Source organism: Choloepus didactylus, chromosome X (assembly GCF_015220235.1).
Source record: "Choloepus didactylus isolate mChoDid1 chromosome X, mChoDid1.pri, whole genome shotgun sequence".
Classification (NCBI taxonomy): Eukaryota; Metazoa; Chordata; class Mammalia; order Pilosa; family Megalonychidae; genus Choloepus; species Choloepus didactylus.
This window is the reverse complement of record NC_051334.1, coordinates 65,787,888-65,812,514: the sequence shown is the minus strand read 5'-3', so window position 1 is coordinate 65,812,514 and position 24,627 is coordinate 65,787,888. Positions and strand designations below refer to the sequence as shown.

General features: G+C 38.0%; 1 protein-coding gene and 1 pseudogene across 1 annotated transcript in view; one reads left to right on the top strand and one right to left on the bottom strand.

Moving 5' to 3' along the window:
* ARHGEF9 (Cdc42 guanine nucleotide exchange factor 9) overlaps positions 1-24,627 on the top strand; it is a 350,651-nt gene that overhangs the window by 122,238 nt on the left and 203,786 nt on the right. The gene's annotated exons all lie outside the window — the stretch shown is intronic.
* Positions 16,839-17,954, bottom strand: LOC119522705 (annotated as a pseudogene).

Sequence of the window (24,627 nt, the reverse complement as noted above, 5' to 3'; positions counted from 1 at the left end):
ATCATGTCATTTACAAACAGTGAAAGTTTTACTACTTCTTCTCCAATTTGGATGCCTTTTATTTTCCTGCCTGATTGTTGTAGCTGTAACTTCCAGCACATTATTGAATAAAAATGGTGGCAGTTCCTGATCTTAGAAGGAAAGCTTTCAATCTTTCCCCTTTGAGTATAACTGTGGGTTTTTCATATATTGCCTTTATCATATTGAGCAAGGTCCTTTCTATTCCTATACTTTTGGTTGTTTTTACCATGAAAGGATGTTGAATATTGTCAAATGATTTTTCTTCATCAATCAAGATGATCATGTGGTTTTTCCAATTTGATTTGTTGATATAGTATATTATATTAATTGATTTTCCTGTGTTGAAACAGCCTTGCATGTCTGGAATAAATCCCACTTGGTCAAGGTGTATAATTATTTTAATGTCCTGCTGGATTCGATTTGAGAATGTTTTTTTGAGGATTTTTGCATACTATATTCATTAAACAGATTGGTCTAGAATTTTCTTTTTTTTATGATATCTTTGGCTTTGGTATTAGCGTGATGTTGGCATCATAGTTAGGTAGCTTTCCCTCTTCTTCAGTTTTTTTGGAAGAGTTTGCACAGCGTTGGTACTCATTCTTTTTTGAATGCTTCATAGAATTCACATGTGAAGCCATCTGGTCCTCTACTTTTCTTTTGTGGGAGCTTTCTGATGACTGACTCAATCACTTTACTTGTGATTGGTTTGTTGAGGTTGTCTATTTCTTCTCACTTTAATGTTGGTTGTTCACGCTTTTCTAGGTGGTTGTCCATTTCGTCAAAGTTGTCTAGCTTATTATTATATAGTTGCTCATATTACCCTCTTGCTATGTCCTCTATTTCTGTGGGGTCAGTAGTTATGTCCCCTTTATGATTTCTGATTTTAATTATTTGTATCCTATCTCTCTTTTTTTTCTTTTTGTTTATCCTAGGTAAGAATCCATTGTTTTTATTGATTTTTCTCAATGAAACAACTCCTGGTATTGTTAATTCTATTATTTTCATTTTTCTTGATTTCATTTATTTCTGCTCTAATCTTTGTTATTTCTTTCATTCTGTTTGCTTTGGGGTTAGTTTGCTGTTCTTTCTCTTATTCCTCCAGGTGAATAGTTAATTCTTTGATTTTTGCTTTCTTCTTTTTTAATATAGGCATTTCAGGCAGTAACTGTCCCTCTCAGTAGTGCCTTTGCCAAATCCCTTAAGTTTTGATATGTTGTATTTTCATTTTTATTTTCCTCAAGATATTTACTAATTTCTCTTGTAATTTCTTCCTTGACCACTGGTTGTTTAAGATTGTGTTGTTTAGCCTCCATGTATTTGTGAATTTTTTGGCCTTCCACCTGTTATTAATTTCCAACTTAATCCCATTATGGTCTGATAAAGTTTTTGTAATATATCAATATTTTCAAACTCATTGAGAATTGTTTTGTGACCCATGTGGTCTATCCTAAAGTATGATCCATGAGCTCTTGGGAAAAATGTGTATCCTGTTGTACAGGGTATAGTGTTCTATAAATGTCTGTTAAGTCTATTTCATTTATCATATAATTCAACATTTCTGTTTCCTTATTGATCCTCTCTCTAGATATTCTATCCATTGATGAAAGCAGTGTATTTAAGTCTCCATCTATTATTGTAGCAGTGTCTACTTCTCCCTTTGGAGTTGTCAGTGTTTTCTTCATATATTTTGGGGCACTCAGGCTTGGTGCATAAATATTTATGATTGTTATGACTTCTTGATGAATTGTCCCTTTTATTAATATAGAGTGTCCTTCTTTGTCTCTTTTAATTGTTTTCCACTTGAAGTTTAATTTGTCCAATATTAATATAGCTACCCCCACTCTTTTCTGTTTCTTGTTTGTATGAAGTAACTTTTTCCAACCTTTCACTTTCAAACTATTTTTTGTCTTTGTGTCCTGAGTCTCTTGTAGACAGCATATAGATGGGTCCTGTTTTTTAATCCAATCTGCCAGTCTGTGCCCTTTCATTGGGGAGTTTTATCCATTGACATATAATGTTATTACTATAAGGGCAATAGTTTCTTCTCCCATTTTTTCCTTTGTATTTTATATGTAACATCTTATTTTTTTCCTCTCTTTCCTTTTACCTTTCCTGATAGTCTTCATTTCTACACTCTTCTCCAAACCTCTCTTTCTTGTCTTTTTGTATCAGCCTGTAGCAGTCCCTTTAGTATTTCTTACAGAGCAGGTCTCTTTTTCCCAAACTTTCTCAGTATCTGTGTGAAAATATTTTAAACTCTCCCCCATTTATGAAAGACAGTTTTGCAAGACAGAGAATCTCTGGTTGGCAGTTTTCTCTTTCAGTATCTTAAATATATCATACCAGTGCCTTCCAGCCTCCTTGGTTTCTGCAGATAACACCATACATAGTCTTTTTGAGCTTCCCTTGTATGTGATAGATCACTTTCCTCTTGCTGCTTTCAGAATTCTCTTTTTGACTTTGACATTGGACAATCTGATCAGTAAGTGTCTTGGAATATGTCTATTTGGAACTTTTCCTTGTGTAGTACACTGCACTTCTTGAACCTGGAGTTTTCTGTCCTTCATAAGAGTTGGGAAATTTTCAGTGATTATTTACTCCATATTCTTTCTGCTCCTTTTCCCTTCTCTTTTCCTTCTGGGAAACCCATAACATGAATATTCGTGCACTTCATGTCTCCATTCAGTTCCCTAAGACTCAGCTCATATTTTTCCATAATTTTCACTATCTGTTCTCTTGTCTGTATGATTTCAGATTTCCTGTCTTCTAGTTCACTGATCCCTTCTTTTGACTCTCCAAGTCTGCTGTTGTATGTCTCCATTGTGTTTTTCATCTCTTCTATTGTACCTTTCATTCCCATAAGTTCTGCCATATTTTTCAAGTTTATGAATTCTTCTTTTGGTTCACTCAGTATCTTCTTTTTATCCTTTACCTCTTTTGCCACATTTTCCTTCAGCTCATCCATTTGATTTAGAAGATTTGTTTGAACATCTTAATTAGTTGTTTCAACACCTTATCTCAGTTGAAGTGTTAGTTTGTTCCTTTGGCTTGTCCATATCCCCATGCTTCCTATTATGATTCATTATTTTTGCTGTTTAGGCATCTGATTTTCTTGATTAGTTTATTCTGTATATCGTTTTTCACTCTTTTTTTCTAGTGTTTTCTTTTTGGTCACCTTCTTTCTGTATCTGTCCTTGGTGTTCCCTTCAACTTTTTCTAGACCTCTAGTATAGCTTCTGTTTAATTGATCAGAATTTTTTGAGCTCTTGTTTTTCTGGTTCTTGCCCTGTATATGTGTAACCTTTTTCTGTGGGGGTCTCCCCAAATATGATCGACCCCAATCAGCTTTTCCCCATCCAGAGAGTCCCATGTCTCAAGAAGAGGGGGTAATCCATATCAAGTTTCCTTTAGAATGAAACCCAGAAGGTTGTCAGGCCATCCCTTGAATTCTCTAGACTCTGTTCTTTTCCCATCCTTTCCAGCAGGTGGTGCTTGTCTGCTTGCCACTCCTCACTGGCATAAAGAAATGTGGTGCCTCTAATTCTCAGCAGCCTGTGTTCCTGCCAGGGGCATGGTTGCCTCAAGCTCTTTCTGTTTTCCTGCCTGTGGGATCTGACTTTTCTGATGAAGGGCCACTACTTGAGCTGGCCCCAACCCTTTTTCTTGGGGAATTTATGCCCTTTAGGGTATTTTCTCCCAGACATCTTAGCTCCACCTTTGCCTGGGTCCAGCTGCCAACTGAAAACATCTGAGACTTTCTCTAGTGAGCTTTTGAGTTGTTTTTAAAAAAGAAGAAAAGCTTTAAAAAAAAAGAAAAAAAAATAAATCCCTTTCCAGTGACTTTCCCCAGCCCCCAGGTTTTGCCAGTCAAGTGTTGGAGTTGGTACCTAGCTCTGTACACTCCCCTTCTTGGGGTACTGCCCTTTTCCAGCACTCTGAGCTCAACTGACTCCAAGCCTCTGCCTTTATTCTTTTTTATTTTATTCCATTTTATTTTTTTCTGACAGCCCTATCTCCTCTCTGACAGGATTAAAGCCACAGTTGTAGCTTGACTGAGCTTCTTTCTCTTGCTCCCAGTAGAGACTAGGTAAAGATACACCCTTTTAGGGAATTACCTCCTTCACCTGACTAATTACTCTCAGACAACTTTTATTCCACCTTTGCCTGGGGCAGTGCTGACTCAAGAGTTCTGGAAGCTCTAATGGGCTATTGAAAATTTAAAAAAAAAAAGAAAAGAAACAGAAAGAAAGAAAATAAAAGAAAACCCCTTTTCCAAGCTGGACCCCAGCTCTCCAGGTTTGCCAATCAAGAGCCAGAGTTTATAACTGTTTTTTATACTCCTTTTCCTTAGGGCCTAGCCCTTTTCCAATATTTTTCAGTCCCTCCAACTCCAAAAGTCTCTGTTTTTTTTGTTTTGTTTTGTTAGCCCTGCATCCTCTCTGCCCGGGTAAAACCTCCTGGATCCTTTCTGGCTTGCTCTTGATTTACCTGTGCTCAGAGCTTTTATTCAGCAGTTAAAATTTATTAATTCTGCAATTGGAGCATTGTTGAGTCAGCCTCCTAGCTCCCAGCAGAGACTGCTTCTTTTTCCTCAGAGAACCAGCTCCTAGACAGCCTGCCATGCCAGTGAGAGAAGGGCACCAGCCTCCTGGCCATGGAAACTTATGGTTCTTTGCTGCAATCTCAGCCAGTCCACCCATTCCAGACTGGTGTACAATGTGTGTCCAGTCACAGAAGTCCCCCAAACAGTCATTTCAGACAGTTCCTGGCTATCTACCAGCTGCCCTAGAGGAGTAACTAAATTCCACGCCTCACCATGCTGCCATCTTGCTCTGCCCTCTTATATGCTGTTTTGATCTATTTTCTAGTGTCCTTTCCTTTCAGTCTGAAGAACTTCCTTTAGCATTGTTATAGGGCTCATCTAGGAGTGACAAGTTCACTCAGATGTATTTGTCTGGGGATATCTTAATCTCACCTTCATATTTTATAGAAAATTGTTATAAGATATAATATTCTTGGTTGACAATTGTTTTCTTTCAGCATTTTAAATATTTCATACCTCTGCATTCTTGCCTCCATGGTTTCTGATGGGAAATCATGTAATCTTATTGAGATCCCCTTGTACATAACTTGTTGCTTTTCTCTTGCAGCTTTCAAGACTCTCTCCTTTTCCTTGGCATTGGATAATTTGATTACTATGTGCTTGGCATGGTTCTTTTTGAATTTATCCTGATAGGGGTTTGTTTGCCTTCTTGAATGTGTCTATTCATGTTTTTCATCAAATTTGGAAAGTTTTCTGCCATTACATCTTTCTATATTCCATCTGTCCCTTTCTTTCTTTCTTCTTTTTCTGGGAACCCCCATAATGCATATATTGAATTGGTTGATGGTGTTCCACATATCCCTTAGGCTCTGTTTGTTCTTTTTTATTATTTTGTCTTTCTGCTCCTTAAATTGAATCATTTCATTTGTCTTGTCTTTGAGATCACTGATTCTTTCTTCTGTCACCTGCAACCTGCTGTTGAAACCATCTAGGAAATATTCACTTTATTTATTGTGATTTTGCATTTTTTAACTCCACTATTTCTCTGGAGAGATTCCCATATTTTTCATTCATTGTTTTCCTCAAATCCTTTAGTTTTTCTTCCTTGTTTTCCATTATCTCCTTGAGCATATTGAGGATATTATTTTAAAATCTCTGTCTGGTAAGTCCAAAGTCTGGTCCACTTCATTGATGATTTCTGGATTTTTTATCTTGTTCCTTTGAATGGATCATCATTTCCTATTTCTTTATTTATCTTTTAGTCTTGTTGCACACTGTATGTTTTAATATTTGAAACTGTTATCTCTGAGATTTATTCTCTGGGCTGCCCCTTAAGTTTGTATCCAACTAGTGATATGACAGAGATTTTCTTGAATGCCAGTAGTTAATCACAACAAACAAACCAAGGCAAAAATCACCTTTCACTCTTTGCAAATTGGCTCTGCTTTGCCTGGTTGTTTCCTTCAGAGATCAGCCCTCTTATCAAGCCTCATCAGCTCAAGGCACATAGGAAATGCAGGGTCCTCTGGGTCCTATCTGAGTGTACATGGAGCCAGAGCCAGGGAGCCTGTTCTCCTGTGCCTGTGCTCACTGGAGGCCCCATGAATTCCCCATTTACAGTCCACAGGGATTTGAGAGAACAACCCCCACTCCCTTTGGAGCAGACCTCTTCCCCCCTCCTGGGTGCTCTTTCCAGTGACTTAATGCAGGTAATCCTTTGCCCTAGGCTGCTTCAACTTAATTGTTTCTCACATTGTCCCATCTGTCTGCAAGAGGCTTCTCTGCCCTGAGGACAAACTCTAGGAGGGCAAGCCTCTGTTCCCTCACTCAGGTTTCCACAGGGTAGATTGACACTGATATACATCCACCCCAGTATGCACACAGGGCCCACTCTGCTCCCTCTGCAGCAGGACAATAGGAATGCAAAGTGAGTCCACCCTGTGTTGTGGAGGTGGAGGGGCCAGCAAGGCTTGTGAAACTGCATTTTCTTAATTCAACACTTGCCCAGTTAATTCAGCCCTTTAACTGTTTTCCTTAGTTTTGAGGAAGTTGCCTGTCTTTAAGATTCCTGGCCTAACTTTGTCCAAGGGGGGTTGAACAATGCCAACCCTCTGAAGTAGCCAATCAAAGGTAGAGATCTGGGATCAAACCACATATCCCCAGAATTTGGAAGACTATTTTAAGCCCCACCCTGGCACCTGCAAGATATGCCAGAAGCCCAGGCTGCAGTCCCCACTGGTGCCTGCCATGAGGCTTAGGGAGGGACAAGGTAGACACTGGAAGGAGGGTGACATTTATCAATCTTTATAACAATTTACCAGCCTCTTCCTCCTCCTCTTCCCTGGATGCAGCATAATGTTCTCCTAGATTCTGGAGTTCCAAAGTGGTTGATTCACATAGTTCTTGCCAGTTCAATAGTTGTTTTCATAAGGGTACTGATTCCTAGAGCTTCCTACTCAACCATCTTCTCACAGTCCTCTCTGTGATTAACTTTTTGAGGAACCTCCAAACTATATTCCACAGTGGCTGCACCATTTTACATTCCCACAATCAATGCACAAAGGTTCTAATTTCTCCACATCTTCATCAATTGTTATTTTCCATTTTGTTGTTAGTCATCCTAATGGGTGTGAAGTGGTATCTCATTATGGTTTTGATTTGCATTTCCCTGATTACAAATGATAGTTGAGCATCTTTCATGTGCTTATTTGTCATTTATATATCATTTTGGAGAAATGTCTATTCAAGTACTTTGCCTGTTTTTTAATTTGGTTGTTTGTCATTTTGTTGTTGAGGTATAGGGATTCTTTATATATTATGGATATTAAACCCTTAACAGATACATGATTTGCAACTATGATTTGCAACTATTTCTCCAGTTTTGTATTTTCTTTTCACTTTCTTGATAATGTCCTTGATGCACAGAAATTTTTTATTATGATGAAGCTCAAATTACCTATCTATTCTTTTATTGCTCATGCTTTTGGTTTTATATCCAAGAAATCATTGCCAAATGAAAGGCAATGGAAATTTTCCCCTATATGTTCTTCTAAGAGATTTATGGTTTTGCTCCTATATTTAGGTTCTTGTTCCATTTTGAGTTTATTTTTGCATATGGTATGAGGTAAGGGTTCATCTTCTTTTTGTGTGTGTGGACAGCCAGTTTTCCTAGCACAATTTGTTGAAGAGACTATTCTTTCCCCGCTGAATATCTGTGGCACCCTTGTCAAAAACCAATTAGCTATAAACATGTGAATTTATTTCTGGACTCTCAATTCTATTCAATTGGTTTATAAGTCTATCTTTATGTGAATACCACACTGTTGTGATTACTGTACCTTTGTAGTAAGTTTGAAATTGGGAAGTGTGAATCCTCCAAATTTGTTATTCTTCCTCAAGACTGTTTTGTTTTTGGGGGTCCCCTTGCACTTCAATAAGAATTCCAGGATTGGATTTTTCATTTCTTCAGAAAAGTATGCTAGATTGATAGGGATTGCATTGATATATAGAGATATATCTAATATATAATATATACCTAAAGCAATATATCTCTTTAGGTAATAATGACACTTTAAAAAAAGTCTTCCAATCTAGGAAAATGAGATGTCTTGCCATTTGTTTAGGTCTTTAATTTCTTTCAGCAGTGTTTTGTAGTTATAGTTCGCAGATTATTTACCTCCTTGGTTTAACTTATTCCTATATATTTTATTCTTTTAAATGTTATTGTAAATGGAATTTTTCCCCCTAATTTCCATTTCAGATTGTTCATTTCTGGTGTAGAGAAACACAACTGAGTTTTGAATTTTTATCTTTTACCCCAAACTTTGCTGAATTTGTTTTTTAGCTCTACTAGTTTTCCAGTGGATTATCTGGGATTATCTGTATAAAGGATAATGCTATTCGCAAATAGAAAGTTTTACTTCCTCTTTTCCAATTTGGATGCCTTTTATTTATTTTTATTGCTTAATTGCTCTGTCTAGAACTTCCAGTAAAATGTGGAATAGCAGTGGTGAAAATGGGTATTGTTTTCTTTTTCCTAATCTTCGGGAGGAAGCACTCAGTCTTTCACCATTGAGTATTGATATTAGCTCAGGGGTTTTAAAAAATTTCTCTTTATCATGTTGAGGAAGTTCTCTCTATTCCTAGTTTCCTGGGTGTTTTTTAAATGGAAGGTGCTTAATTTTGTCAAATGCCTCTTCTGCATTGAGATGATCTTGTGTTTCTTTTCCTTCATTCAATTAATGTGGTGTACTACATTGATTAACTTTCTTAGGTTGAACCACTATTACATTCTTGGAATAAATCCCACTTAATCATGGTGTAAAATCTTTAAATTTTCTGTTAGATTCAGTTTGGTAGAATTTGGGGGGGGGGGGGGGGCATTTGCATCTACATTCATAAGGGATATTGGTCTGTAATTTTATTTTCTTGTGGTTTCATTATCTGGATTTTGTAACAGGATGTGCTGGTTTGGATAGACTGTGTCCCCCAGAAAAGTCAAGTTTAATGCAATCTAGTGGGGGCAGATTGATTAGTCTGTTGATTAGGGTGGACACATTTAATTAAATTATTTCCATGGAGAAGTGGACCCTGCCTATTCAGGGTGGGTCTTAATTAAATCACTGGAGTCCTATAAGAGCAGCTGAGAGACTTTTGGAAATGGCCATTGAAAGCTGATGCTTGGAGATGCAGACAGAAGGATGTTTGGAGATGCTAAGCTAAAAGATGCTAATGCAGAGTTTGGTCCAGAGAAACTAAGAGAGGACCCCCAGATGGTTAGATGCACAGGAGCTGAAGATGCTAGGAGAGACAAGCCCAGAGACATTTTGGAGAATGCCATTTTGAAATGCAACCTTGGAGCAAAGGAAAAGTGGACACCAGCCATATGCCTTCCCAGCTGACAGAGGTGTTCCAGATGCTATCAGCCTTTCTTCAGTGAACATATCCTCTTGCTGATACCTTAGTTCAGACACTTTTATGGCCTTATGACTGTAAACTTGTAACCAAATAAACCCACATTATAAAAGCCAATCAATTTCTCATATTTTGCACAATGGCAGTATTAGCAAACCAGAACATAAGGTAATGTTGAATTATGGTAGGGAAAAGTATGACTGTTATTGTTTATTTAGAGATTCGGTATGGATTAAGGAGATTTTTATGGATGCAAAGTTGATACAGGGTGGATTATGATGGCAAAATTCATTTATCACCAGGTTTTGGTGTCTAGTTGTTTGGTCAAACCAGCACTGGTTCTGATTGTTATTGTGACGGCATTTCATGGATTTAAATCATTATTCAGTTTATTGTATCTATGGATGATGACATCTACAATCAACAAAGTAGATTGCCTTCACCAATGAGAGAAATCTCATTGAAATCAGCTAAAAGACTTAAAGGAAGAACTGATGATTTCAGCAGTCAGAAAGAATTCTATTTCTCATAGTATTTACATATATAAATTCTCTTAGTTCTGTTTCTCTGGAGAACCCTAATTAAATACACCTTATGATTTCTTCTTTCACCCATTTGGTGTTTAAGAATGTGTTGTTAAATTTCCATTTCTTTTTTGATTTCACAGTTTTCCTTCTATTGTTGATTTCTAGCTTCATTCCATTGTGTCTAGAGAAGATACTTTGTATGATTTCAATGTTTTTAAATTTATTGACATTTGTTCTGTGACCTGACTTTTTGTCTTTCCTGGATAATGATCCATGTGCTATTGTTGAGTGAAGTGTTCCATATATGTCTGTGAGGTCTAGTTGGTTTATAGCATCATTCAAGTCCTTTCTTTATTATTAATATTCTGTTTAGATTTTCTACTTATTATTGAAATTGCTGTATTGAAGTTTCCAACTATTATTGTAAAATGATCTGTTTTTCCCTTCAATTCTATTAATGTTTGTTTCATATATTTTGGTGCTGTTTTGGGGTGCATATATCATTATAATTGCTGTATCTTCCCGATGAATTGACCCTTTTATCAGTATATAACATCCTTCTTTGTCTGCTGTGACAGTTTTTGACTTAATGTCTATTTTGTCTAATATTAGTATAGCCACCTCACTTCTCTTTTAGTTACTATTTGCATGAAATTTTTTCCATCCTTTTAATTTCAACCTATTTGTTTCTTTGGTTGTAAGCCAAGTGTCTTGTAAATAGCATTGTGGTGGTTTGAAGCTGTTATGTATCACAGAGAGGCCATGTTCTTTTAATCCATTCCTGCAGGTGCAGACCTATTGTAGGTGGGACATTTTGGTTAGGTTATTTCAATTGAGATGTGACCCACTGCATTCAAGGTGGGTCTCCATCCTTTTACTGGAGTCTTTTATGAGAGGATAAAAGATAGGAGAAGCCCAGAGAAGCCCCAGAGAAGCTGAGAGACAAGTATACACCCACAGAGCCTGAAAGATCCACTAAACCTAGAAGCTGAAAGCAACAAAACATGGAAGAGAAGGACCAGCAGAAACCAGCCATGTGCCTTCCCAGGTGACAGAGGTGTCCCAGATGCCAGAAGCCTTTCTTCAGAGAAGGTATCCTTCTGTCCTTAGTTTGGACATTTTCATGGCCTTAGAGTTGTAACTTGTAGCTAATGAATTCTAATTGTTAAAAGCCAACCCATTTATGGTATGCTTCATACCAGCAGCTTTAGCAAACCAAAACAAGGATATAATTGGATCATGTTTTTTTTTACTCCATTCTCTTCCTTTTGTTTGGAGAGTTTAATCCATTTACACTCAAAGTTATTACTGATAAGGCAGAATTACTTCTGCCATTTGCCTTATGTTCTTTATACATCTTATATCTTTTTGTCCCTCATTTCCTTCACTAGCTTTGTGTTTAGTTGCTCTTTTGTAGTGAGCCATTTTAAATCCATTCTCATTTCCTTCTGTGAATATAATTTTAGATATTTTCTCAGTGATTAACATGGGGACTACTATTTATATCATAAATATATTCAATATAATTTGAATTGAAATCATGTTCACTTCAATGTTATACACAAACTATACCTATTCCTCTCTGATCCCCTTCTCATTGTTCTTGTCATTAATTAAATCTTTATACATTTGTGTCCAATATATAAATTTACAATTATTTCTTGTGCATTTGTATTTTAAATCCTGTAGGGAAAAAAGATGGAGTTACAAACCAAAAGTACATAATACTGGGATTTTGAAGGACATTTTTTCCAGATATAGATTTCTTGGTTGGTATTTTTTTCTTTCAGCAGATTAAATGTTACCCCACTGTCTTCTGACATCCATAGTCTCTGATGGGAAACTGGTTGTTAATCTTATGAGGAGCCCATGTATGTGATGAATTGCTTCTCTCATGCTGCTTTCAGGGCTCTTTGTCTTTGGCATGCAACAATTTGTTTTTAAGGTATCTTGATGTAGAGCTCTTTGAGTTTATCCTACTTGGAGTTTGTTTAGATACTCTGAAGTGTATACCATGTCTTTCACAAAATTTTGTAAGTTTTTGTCCATTATTTCTTCAAATATTCTTTCTGCCTCTCTCTCTCCTCCTCCTGGGAGGTGTGTATGTTGGCACACCTTATGGTTCTCCACAAGTCCCTTAGGCACTGTTCTTCATTCTTTGTTTTTCATTTTGCTTCTTATTCTGGATAATTTGTTTTCCTAGCTTCAAGTTCTCTAATTCTTTCTTGTGCCTAAGGTGGTCAAATCTGCTGTTGAACCCCTGAAGTGAATTTTATTTCATTTTATTGTACTTTTCAGTCACAGAATTTCTGTTCAGTTCCTTTCTATAATCTATCTATTTAAATTCTCATTCTGTTCATATATCATTTTCCTGGTTTCTTTTAATTCTCCACCCAGGTTTTCCTTTAGTTCACTGAACATATTTAAGTGAGTTGACTTAATTTCTTTGACTAGTAATTCCAATATCTGTGCTTCCTCAGGGATGGTTTCTATCACTTTATTTTGGTCCATTCAACAGGCCATCTTTTCCTGTTTCTTTGTATGCATTGATTTTTTGTTGAAATATGGACATTCAAACATTTTTATTTGTTAATTCTGAAAATCTGATATTCCCCCTTCCCTAGTGTTTCCTGGTTTGTTGGCTTTTTGTTTTTTATTGTTGAAGGCTGTAGAATTCTATTTGTTTAATGGTTTTTCTGAGTTATTTTTTCATAAACTGTATTCTTTTTCTCATTGGTCACTTGTCTTTGCTCCTTTAGATTGTTTTCAGCTTATGTTATGGCAGATTTCCTCAAATGTTAGAAGCTTAAACAATAACAACTCTACCAGTCTTTGATGATTGGCTCTGTGCTGGGGATCTCCTTCAGCACTTAGCCAGGCTTTCACTGAGCCTAGAGATCACTCCCAGATGAAAGCTTAGGACCTTATATCTTTTCTGAGCATGCATCTTGCACTGGACATGTGCATGGTTTTATAAATCCCCCCATATATATGGAGCTCAAAATGCCCCAGCTTCCCAAGGAAACTCTCCACAACTTTCCCTCATGTGCCCAGGCTCTGTATTGTATCTCTCAACTATGATTTTTCACCCCAGGTGGCTGGGATTTGATCATTCCCTTATGGTGTTTTTGCAGCCATGTCTGGTGCTTCTACCCCCTGGGTGAGTCTAGGAATAGATGACTTAGAGTCAAGTGTCTTGGGTCAGTCCTTTATGTGGCCACCAGATGGATTGGAGTAGACATGTGTACACCCTAGTTTGTGAGTATTGTGTGCTCTTCTTCCTCTGAAACCAAGGATCAGGAACCCACAACAGGAGCATGGACTGCCATCTTAACAGGTTTCTGCACCAAGCCAAAGAGGAGGTTGGGAAAGGGTAAGTAAAAGCACCACAAGTCTTTCCTACTCTCTTTTTTTAATGCCCATGCATGTTTTATTAATAAAAACTAACAGTGCCAAGTTAAGCAAGTCAAACAATTAAAGTCTCTTTATATTCCATAAAATATTACAGAAAAGTTTATTTGTGTTTCAATGAATAGACTATCGTTTTAGAACAGGCAGCTAAGAACAACTGTGCAGTTAAGTGTTTTGTGAATAAATTTTAAAAGAGACTACTGCCTGTCCTGAAATTCTTTTTTTCTTTTTATAAAAACAAACTATTAAAAATGATTGACAAATATAAAAATGTTCTCACGTGTGGGAGAACAAATGAATGTCAACCATGCAGTGTTGAAAAAGGGATGGCATTTGGGAAAAAACATAATCAAAGCAAACTGCAGTCTATGATCAACAGTAACATTCCCATATGCTTCCATTAAATGTAACAAAGGCAATATACCAAAGTTAAATGTGTATGAGAGGGGGATATAAGGGAGGGATATGGGATTCTTGGCAGTGGTATTGCTTTTTGTCCTTACTGTTATATTGAATTGTATGACATTTTTATTTTTCTTTTTATTATCTTTTTTATTATTCACCAAAAAACACACACTTTTTCATAATAATCAATATGTTTAAGTGCTGACTGTGGTGATAAATGTACAACTATGCAATGATGCTGTGAACAACTGATTGTACACTGTGGATGGCTGTATGTTATGTGAATATATCTCTATAAGATTGTAGGAAAAAATATAAACAGAGGTAAAAGTGCTGGAGAAAACATGGAGAGAGGAATGTACCTATCTACTGTTGATGAGGAGGCAGAATGGTATAACCTTTCTGGAGGTCACCATGGTGGCTCCACAAGAAGCTAAGTATGTGGGGCCATAAGGTCTTGCAACCTCATTATGGGATATGTATTTGGAAGATCTGAGAGCAGAGACATGAATGGACACTTGCACACTGGTGTTTATGGAGGCAGTATTCATGATTTGCAATGACTACAATGTGTAAGCTCAGAATTGAATCTTACAGCACAACCTAACAGGGAGATGATTATTGTAATGGTCCCTAGATTGCAAGCTCTTAAGCAGTCAAATTATTCCTGAATTGTAATGGCTATCTCCAAACTCTGAGATATTGATCCCTTAATGTATAACCTGATTGGTCTCTGGAACATTGGGTATCTGTGTTACACCTGAAACTCAGAGCTAGAGGTTGGCAGATAGAATATCAGTGTTAATGCATACAGCAACTGTTAAAAAAAAAAAGCTGAAATAGAGCCCAGACTTCAATTAGAGATATGAATAAAGCAGATCTGGTTAAGACTAGAGCAAATTGGGCCAAAGGGTAAAGGTTGAAACTAACTGTGTTCAAACTTCAACTTTCATGTGAGACCAAGGGAAGAGATGTTTATTTGGTGTAGGAGCTATATTTTCTAAACAGTATAACTTCTACAGTTTGTTCAAACACTACAATTACATGGAAATTTGAATAGGAAGTGAGCTATGGTAGGTCTGTATAGATTAGAATGAAATAGCAACATATCCTAAAGTAATTTGGGTGGAGAATAAAAATATATATTTGGGCCCCCCCTGAAGAGCTGGGGGAGAATGCAGAGGTGTTGGACTTCCTCACCTGGATTGTTGCTGATGCTCTCACAAACATTGGGGACTGACGGCTTGATGTGCTGAACCCTCTGTCTTGGGGCTGGCCCCTATGAAGCTTGTTGCTACAAGGAGAGGCTTAACCTGCTTATAATTGTGCCCAAGAGTCTCCCCCAGAGTGCCTCTTTGTTGCTCAGATGTGGCCCTCTCTCTCTAACTAAGCCACCTTGGCAGGTGAACTTGCTTCCCTCCCCCCTACATGGGACCTGACTTCCAGGGGTGTAAATCTCCCTGGCAATGCAGGATGTGACTCCCAGGGATGAATCTGGGCCCAGCATTGTGGGATTTAGAACATCTTCTTGACCAAAAGGGGGATGCAAAATGAAATGAAATAAAGCTTCAGTGGATGAGAGATTTCAAATGGAGTTGAGAGGTCACTCTGGTGGACATTCTTACGCACTATATAGATAACACATTTTAGGTTTTAATATATTGGAATAGCTAGAAGTAAATACTTGAAACTACCAAACTCCAAACCAGTAGCCTTGATTCTTGAAGATGATTGTATAACAATATAGCTTACAAGGGGTAACAGAGTGATTGTGAAAACACTGTGGACCACACTCCCTTTATCCAGTGTATGGATGGATGAGTAGAAAAATGGGGATAAAACCTAAATGAAAAATAGGGTGGGATGGGGGGAGTTGATTTGGGTGTTCTTTTTTTTATTTTTATTTTTTATTCTGATTCTGATTCTTTCTGGTGTAAGGAAAATGTTCAAAAATAGATTGGGGTGATGAATGTACAACTATAGTATGGTACTGTGAACAGTTGATTGTACACCATGGATGATTGTATGGTATGTGAGTATGTCTCAATAAAACTGAATTTAAAAAATGACAAATTTTGAGTTAAAAAAACTGTTAAAACACTCTATATTTAATTTCAGCTTTATAATAGATTACAGGAAGATGCTTATGAAACAAATACAACATTCGTTTCAGTACATGTCTTTAAATGATAGACTTATAAGTATGTAAACAACTATATAATAAAAAGTTTCCAAACGTTGCCTGTAAGAAATCAGGCAAAATTTACCATAAGCAATAAACCACTCCAAGCCTTCAAGATACTTTATATAGCTGCACCAGCACGGCAATAAACTTTTATCAACAAACAAACAAAAAAAAAAAAACAAACAAAAAAACCTTTGTCATTTGCTGCAAAATAGAGCAAAAAAAAGTATAAGCTTGATGGAATCACGATAGTTTAGATAATTTAAGGGAAAATAAAGGCATAATAAAATTTATGGTGCTTAATGTTTAAAAAAATAGAGCTTTGCTATTTTGCTTGGTTCTTTGGACACTGCATGATTTAACAAAATAAAAACTTGATATGTCATCTTGCTATCCATCGATTAGTGTCACCATTCAAAACACACTGCAAATAAATGGCCATTCAGTGTACCATTTTCCACAAAAGGATGGGATGAAGTACAATTTCTTCAGCAACTCAACAAGAATTGTTAAGGGGGCAAAAATGAACTCTGAATTTAAAAAAATAGAAAATGAAAACACAAAATCCTAAGAAGTAAATAAAGACACTGCATCAGCACACTGGTGTCAAAACACACATCCACACCACAATTTTTAAAAATCCTATGAAAAGCCATCCTTGCTTGCTCATTGGAGGTGCATAACTAAATTCAATAGCTTACCAATATTTTCTTGGAAGTAGGACAAAAAGAAACAGAAAAACCCACATTGAAAAAAAAAAGTTTCTCTTCCCTAACAATTTTTTCCTGAGGCTGAATTTGAAGGGGGAAGGAGAGTCTACAAGCCAAGAAAATCAGTCTTCATCATCATTTTCATTAAAGTCATTGTCATCATCATCATCATCTTCCCTGACATAAGACATGGGCGTCTCCACCCTGGAGCCGCTGTACTGAGACCCTCTGGAACTCGTGGCCAATGTCCCATCTGCACCATTGATCAAGTCACTGGCAGAAAGCCTTGTGCCATTTGAAGTTGAACCTGATGATGTGACAAATACTAGGCTGATTGATCCCTGAACCATTTCTGTCACATAAGGTTCCAGAGCTTTAGGTACCAAACTTCTTCCCATTTTAAGGTCTTCGGCTGAACAGCTTCCTGATTCTAATCCACAAGCCATTCCCACTCGCTTTAATACTTCTGTGTCATCGTGGAGTTCAAACGTGTTGTCAAAATTAAACAGATACTCAAATTTGTCCTTAGAAATACTACAGTCGATCACTGTCTTCTTGCTGGTGTTCAGGATGATGAACGGGAGGTGGATGACGGAGTTGGAGGGAGGCGGCCGGTTCGCTTGCTGCCCTGCTTGGCGGTTTCTCTGCACCAAATTCTTGAATGCAATTTGCTGTGGAATAAGTTCTTGAAGTTGAGACTGTTTCTGTTTTATTCTTTCAAGTCTTCTCTGACTCTCTACCTCTAAATTCTGACATTCCTGAGCTGAGTTAGCAGGCAGACCAATCCATTTGATTTCTTTCTTCTCCTTGGAGATAATGTTGATGGCTATTAAGGCATTTAAGGCATCATAGACTTGTCGTCTTATATTCTTCTGGTCATAAGCTGATTCATTTGATAAATATGGTTATCAGCCTCACTGAACTCCACCACCAATTCATCTGCTGCCACTTCATTATAGGAAGTGGTTCCCTTCCTCTGAACCTTCTCACAAACCTTCATTGAAAAATGCCTCAGATCCTTTTCATTCTTCTCTCCTTTTCTGTTGCGTTTCCACTTGCTGTGCAATGTTAACATTGGACTGTCCAAAGGTTTTTGGCAAGAGTTGCTTTCCAAGGGTGTTTACTGTAGAAGGATGAATGGCTACTAATGATACCACAACTTTTCCAGTACTAAGATTCTGGTCTATAAAGACCTTCAGTTCTCCATTGGCTTCTATGAGACGGGCATCTTTTGCCATGTTACCAGATCTGTGAAATCAATTCTATAAATGTTCACCCTCCAGAGAAGAAACAATGATTTTTACTTTATACCGGGAGCGTTGAGCCGCGTGACGTGCTGGGAGCGCTGTGACGTGCCGCCACGAGCGGCCCCATAGAGATCCGCCCAAAGTGTCAGTTTCACCCCCGCGAGCTCCGCCTCGGGGAGCATGGCGCACCTGAACGCCTTTTTAGTCTTTCCTACACTTTTAACATGGCCTTTTCTGTTGAATTCAGCTTGGTTGCTGGAAACCTTTTTCCAGAGTTCTGAGAAAGTTGGTTCTTACAGCTTCTGCTTGTTTTTCAGTATTTCTGTTCGGGGATGGATTTTTGGAGCTTCCCCTTCTGCCTTCTTGCTGACATCAAGGTCGAAAATCTAATTTCCTTTTTGACCCCTCTTTCACTACCCAACCTTTTTTTAATTGATGGAGAACCTCAGGACTTGTTTGGTGGCCTTTTTCTATCTACACTTGTTCATGATGTCATCCTGTCTTGCTACTTTAAATACTGTCTATATAAGTATGAATCCAAAATTTGTTTCTCCAACCAAATATTCTCTCCTGAGTTTGTGTATGCAATCACCTTTCTGACATTTCCTCTAATAATATGACTAACAGGCAGCTCACACTTCATACATCCAAAATGGAAGCCTTCATTTCTCCCCTCCCCAAACATGTGATTATGCCAGTCTTTTTACACTGTAAATAGTGCCAGCATCTACCCAGTTGTTGATCCAGAAACATAGTCATCCTTAATCCCTTTCTACCTTTCCCTCATACTATATGTCCAGTCCATCACCAAGCTCTGTTTCTTCTACTTTTAAAATATATCCCAAATTTGTTTACCTCTGTCCATCATCTTCACTCTCCTTCCTGTCCAAGGCATATCCCTTGCCTGGATTACTGCAACACTTTCTAGTTCTAGCCCTCCTTTCAATCTATTTATTACATATCAGCCTATGACAGTTTGGATATATTATGTCCCCCACAAAAGCCATGTGCTAATCCAATCTTGTGGGGTATTTCAATTGGGTTATTTCCATGGAGACGTGTCTCACCCAACTGTAGGTGAAACATTTTGATTAGATATTGCCATGGAGGTGGATCTCAATTAGATTAGAGGGTGGGTCTTAATTAGATCACTGGAGTACTTTAAAGAGAGCTCACACAGAGAACAGAGAGGAAAAAATGCCCCAAAAGAAGCTGAGAGAGACATTTTGGAGATGGCAGTTGAAAGCTGACATGTGGAGATGCTGAGAGATGCTTGGAGACATTTGGAGATGGTAGCCTAGAGTTTGCTCCAGAGAAGCTAAGAGAGGAACCTAGATGCTTAGATGCATAGGAGCTGAAGAAGCTAAGAGAGACAAGACCAGAGACATTTTGGAGAAAGCCATTTTGAATTCAGAACCCAGAAGCAAAGGATCAGCAGATGCCGGCCATGTGCCTTCCCAGCTAACACAGGTGTTCTAAATGCCATTGGCCTTTCTTCATTGAATGTATCCTCTTGTTGATGCCTTAGCTTGGGCACTTTTATGGCCTTAGAACTGTAAATTTGTAACCTAATAAATCCCCCTTTATAAAACCCAATCCATTCCTGGTATTTTGCATAACAGCAGCTCTAGCAAACTGGAACACCTACCCATTTTCTATCCCAACCCTCCCCTGGTAACCAATATTCTAGGTTCTAACTCTGTGAGTTTTCTTATTCTAATTATTTCATATCGGTGAGATAATGCAATATTTGTCCTTTTGTTGTCTGGCTTATTAACATCTTCAGGTTTCATTCACGTTGTCACATGTAACAGGATTTCATTCCTTTTTATAGCTGAGTAATATTCCATTGTATGTATATACCACATTTTGTTTATCCATTCTTCAGTTGATGGATACTTGGGTTGTTTCCATCTTTTGGTAATTTTGAATAATTCTTCTATGAACATTTGTTTGCAAATATCTGCTAGAGTCCCTGCTTTCAACTCTTTTGGGTATACACCCAATAGAGGGATTGCTGGGTCATATGGTAATTATATACCTACTGTTCTGAGGAACTGACAAACTGTCTTTACATTGCCACCAGCAACTAATGAGTGTTTCTATTTCTCCATACCTTCTCCAACACTTCTAACTTTCTGGTTTTTTTTAATAGTAGCCATTCTAGTGGGTGTGAAATAGTATCTCATTTGGTTTTGATTTGCATTTCCCTAATAGTCAGTGATGCTGAGCATCTTTTCATGTGCTTTTTAGTAATTTGTTATATCCTCTTTGGAGAAATGTCTATTCATGTCTTTTGCCTATTTATTAACTGGGTTGTTTGAGCTTTTATTGTTGAGCTGTCACATTTCTTTATGTGTTCTAGATATTAAATCCTTATTGGATATGAAGTTTCCCAATATTTATCCCATTGAGAAGGTTGTCTTTTCACTTTTTTTTTTAATAAAGTCCTTAGTTGCCCAAACTTTTTAATTTTGATGAGGTCCCACTTACCTATTTTTTTCTGTTCCTGCTTCTGTTTTGGGTGAAAAGTCTAAGAAACCATTGCCTAACACAAGATCCTGAAGATGCTTCCCTACATTTTCTTCTAGAGCTTTTACAGTCCTGGTACTAATATTTAGGTATTTGATCCATTTTGAGTTAATTGTTATATATGGTGTGAGATAAGGTTCCTCATTCATTGTTTTGCATATGGATATCCAGTACTCCCAGCAGCATTATATGAACAGACTATTTTTCCCAATCGAGGTGACTTGTCAGCCTTGTCAAAAATCAACTGGCTATAATGTAAGGGTCTATTTTTGAACCCTCAATTAAATCCTATGAGTCTATATATCTATCCTTGTGTCAGTACCATGCTGTATTGACCACTGTAGCTTTGTAATAAAGCTTTAAAGTCAGGAAGGATGAGTCCTCCAAATTGTTCTTCTTTTCTGTATGTTTTTGTCTATTTGGGATCCCTTGCTCTTCCAAATAAGTTTGATGATAGACTTTTCCATTTCTGCAAAGCAGGCTATTAGAATTTTGATAGGTATTGCTTTGAATCTATACAGCATTCTGGTTAGAATTGATATTTTAATGATATTTAGTCTTCTAATCAATGGATATGGAATGTCCTTCTATTTATTTAGATCTTCTTTGATTTCTTTTAGCAAAGTTTTTTTAATTTTCCATGTGTAAGTACTTTACATCCTAGATGGTTAAATTTATTCATAGATATTTGATTATTTTAGCTGCTATTGTAAATGGAAATTTTTCTTGATTTCCTCCTCTTACTGCTCATTACTAGTGTATAGAAATGTGACTGATCTTTGTGTGAAGATCTTCTACCTAGCCACTTTGCTGAATTCAGTTATTGGCTCTAGTATCACTGTTGTCAATTTTTGGGACCATGTCATCTTTGAATAGTGAAAGTTTTATTTTTTCCTTTCCAATTGGATACCTTGTATTTCTTTTCCTTTCCTAATCACTCTGGCCAGAACTTCCAGCACAATGTTGACAGTGTTGTTCTTATCTTGTTGTCTTGGTGTTCAAGATCTTAGAGGGAAAGCTTTCAGTCTTTCACCATTCACTACAATGTTAGCTGTGTGTTTTTTTCCATATATGCTCCTTTTTTCCTTGCAATATACTCACATACCATACAGTCATCCAAAGCGTATAATCAATTGTTCATAGTATCATCATATAGTTGTGCATTCATCTCCAGAATCAATTTTTGAACATTTCATTACTCCAAAAAATAATAAAAATAAAAATAAGAAGAAAAATAAAAGTAGAAAAGAACACCCCAAATATCCCATTTCCACACTCCCCACTATTATTCATTTGCTTTTTGTTCCAGAATTATGCAGCATCTCAGAATTTAGAAACAACTGTTACAACTCAGGAGTAGATATAACTACTGTAAGAGCTTATAATCTAGGAACCTTTACAATAAGCCTTCCCCCTGATAACCTATGCTCTCGGATTCAATTCTCAGAGTTTGCACATTACAGTTAGTCCATATTAGTGAGGCATTATAATGTCTGTCTTTTCATTTCTGGCATATTTCACTCAACATACTGTCTTCAAGGTCCATTGACCTAGTTGCACACCTCACAACTTCATTCTTTCTTGCAGCCACTCAATACTCCATTGTATGTATACTCTACAGTTCACCATTCCGTTCATCAGTTAGTGTCCCCTTAGGCCACCTCCATCTATTTTGAATCATGGATACTGCCATCATAAATGCCAGTGTGCAAATGTCCATTCATGTCCCTGCCCTGGTTCTTCCAAGTATATACCCCATACTTAGCTTCCTGTGGAAGCAGCACACTGCCCTCCAAATGGGCTGCACCATTCAAATTTCCCCACCAGCAGTGATTAGGCACATGTCTCTCTCCACATTTTCTCCAGCATATGTAACCCTCTGCTTATTTTTCAACATTCAATCCTAAGTAAAGAATCAATGGTTCCAGGTATAATCACATAGTAATTCATTCACTACTACAATCTATATGAGGACTTTTCCATTACTTGCACAAAGAAGAGGAAGAGGAGAAAAAAAAGACAAAAAAAGAAAAAAAGATGAATAAATAAAATAAAAACACAATTCAATACAATGAAAGGTTCAGACAACACCAACATCACCAAGAATCCCATAACCCTTCCTTATACCCTTGATTTATAGACAGTTAGCTTTGGTGTATCGCCTTTGTTACAATAAGTGAAAGCATATTACCAGGTCACTGTTAAATATAGACTCTAGTTTTCATTGACTGTATTTTTCCCCAATGCCATTGTCAGATCCCAGAAAGAAAGAAACTAACATGTAGAAGGAGTTTCTAACCCAGAGGCCCCCACAGCTTATCTCACAGAAAATAGGCGCCCCATAAACTAAAGAATGAAGGCTGTTCAAGGCTGTTCCAGCCACAGTGGCACCCCAACCCCAAAAGGCAGGTAAAAGCAAGGTCAGATATGTCTATAAGATGAACAACCAAAAAGGCCTGCTCTCCCTAGATAGATAACACAGCTGCTTTTCTAAGAAGAATAATGGGCCAAAATCCTAACAACCTATCAGCCTAGAAATTGATAGGCACTCACCCAATCGAGGCACAGAACACACTCAGCAGGACCCTTCCCCCCCAACACCCAACGTGGGTTTTTCCTTTAAAAAATGCTGCTCTCAGATAGAGAGCCGGAGCCATTTTTCCTTTCTTTCTTTTCTGCTGGCTGCCACCTGCTTTCTTCTGCTTTCTTCCTCTAATAAACCTTAAACTCTCTACTTAAACCATGACTCACTGCATTGTGTGGATTCTTGAATGGTTCTGGACCTAACATTTGGTGCCAAAGACCCGGGACAGAGGTTTGACTGAGGTTTAAGTTTCCTGGCCCCTCAGGGCAATGGGGCAGCCTCCCAGCCAACTCTGTTCCCTGAACTACACAGCCATTCAGGTTTCCATGCATTCAGTGGCTTGAGTCCATCAACTCAGACCACCTTGATGTGATGCCAGCTTACCCTCATGGCTCTCAAACATCTACAACTAATTCGGCCCTTGGTAGGTAAGTGACGTCTTTCTGCCCAGATCCCCCCATCGGGAGTTTTGTTCAATGTCCCATGGACATCCCAGCTCACCTGAGTGTGGTGCCTCAGGCCACTGTAATGCAGTGCCTGGCTTCATAAGCCTAGGAAAACCTGAGCACTCAGTCAAAACTCTCCGATGCTCTGTGAGCATCTTTCCCCATTGCAGCAAAGTAACCTGGGGGATGCCTTGGGTGAAAGACTGCAGGCATTTCCTGACCCCCAATGGCAAACCAGGGATGCCTGCTTTGTTGTTGCAGTGTTGTGTGGGTCTGGGCCGTTAGTCTCACTTGAGCAACATTTTGGGTGGCCTCTGTAAGCCTCTAAAGGAGCAGGGGGACCGTGGGGGTCTCATGGGTGATCTCCATAAGCCTCTGATGAGCAAAATTCCCTATAAGGAAGCCATAAGCCTCTAAAGGAGCAGGGAACTGTGAATCTCCCCATGGGCAAGCTCCGTAAGCCTCTGACGAGCATAGCCCCAATTCGTGTCAGCCTCATCCAGGGAAATCATAAGCCTCTAAAGGAGCAGGGAACCATGAATCTCTCACAGGTGATCTCCATAAGCCTCTGATGAGCAAAAGTTCCCTAACAAACCACAAGCCTGTCACATTTCTTAAATAATCATGGGTAATATACAGTCACTTTTCAATAGCTCCAAAACTGAATTTCCTCCGAAATCTACCCCCTCATATTTTTAAACTCCAATTAAAAGGGGAAGTAGAACCAATACAATTTGGCTGCAGTATCCTTTAGAACAACAAAAACATTAGGCAGAAAATGGCACTTTCAACTGGCAAATTCTCACTGAACTTAATAATTTTATTTGGCACAATGACAAGTGGTCTGTAGCTCCTAATCTTAAACTGTTCAGTCCTGGCTATCCTTGTGCCACTCTGTTGCCTCCCACCAAATCCTCCTCCTTCACAAAAAAATCCTTCTAAGTCTTCTGCTTTCCTCTCTACAAAAGTTAACCCTGAAAAGCCTTTAAGCAGCTTCTCTTCTTTAACCCTGCAAATCATCCCCCTCATAACTCTTCTCAAACCCCTTCCACTCCCCTCTCCTCACCATTAACCCCTTCCCCCTCTTCTTGTCCCATCACTG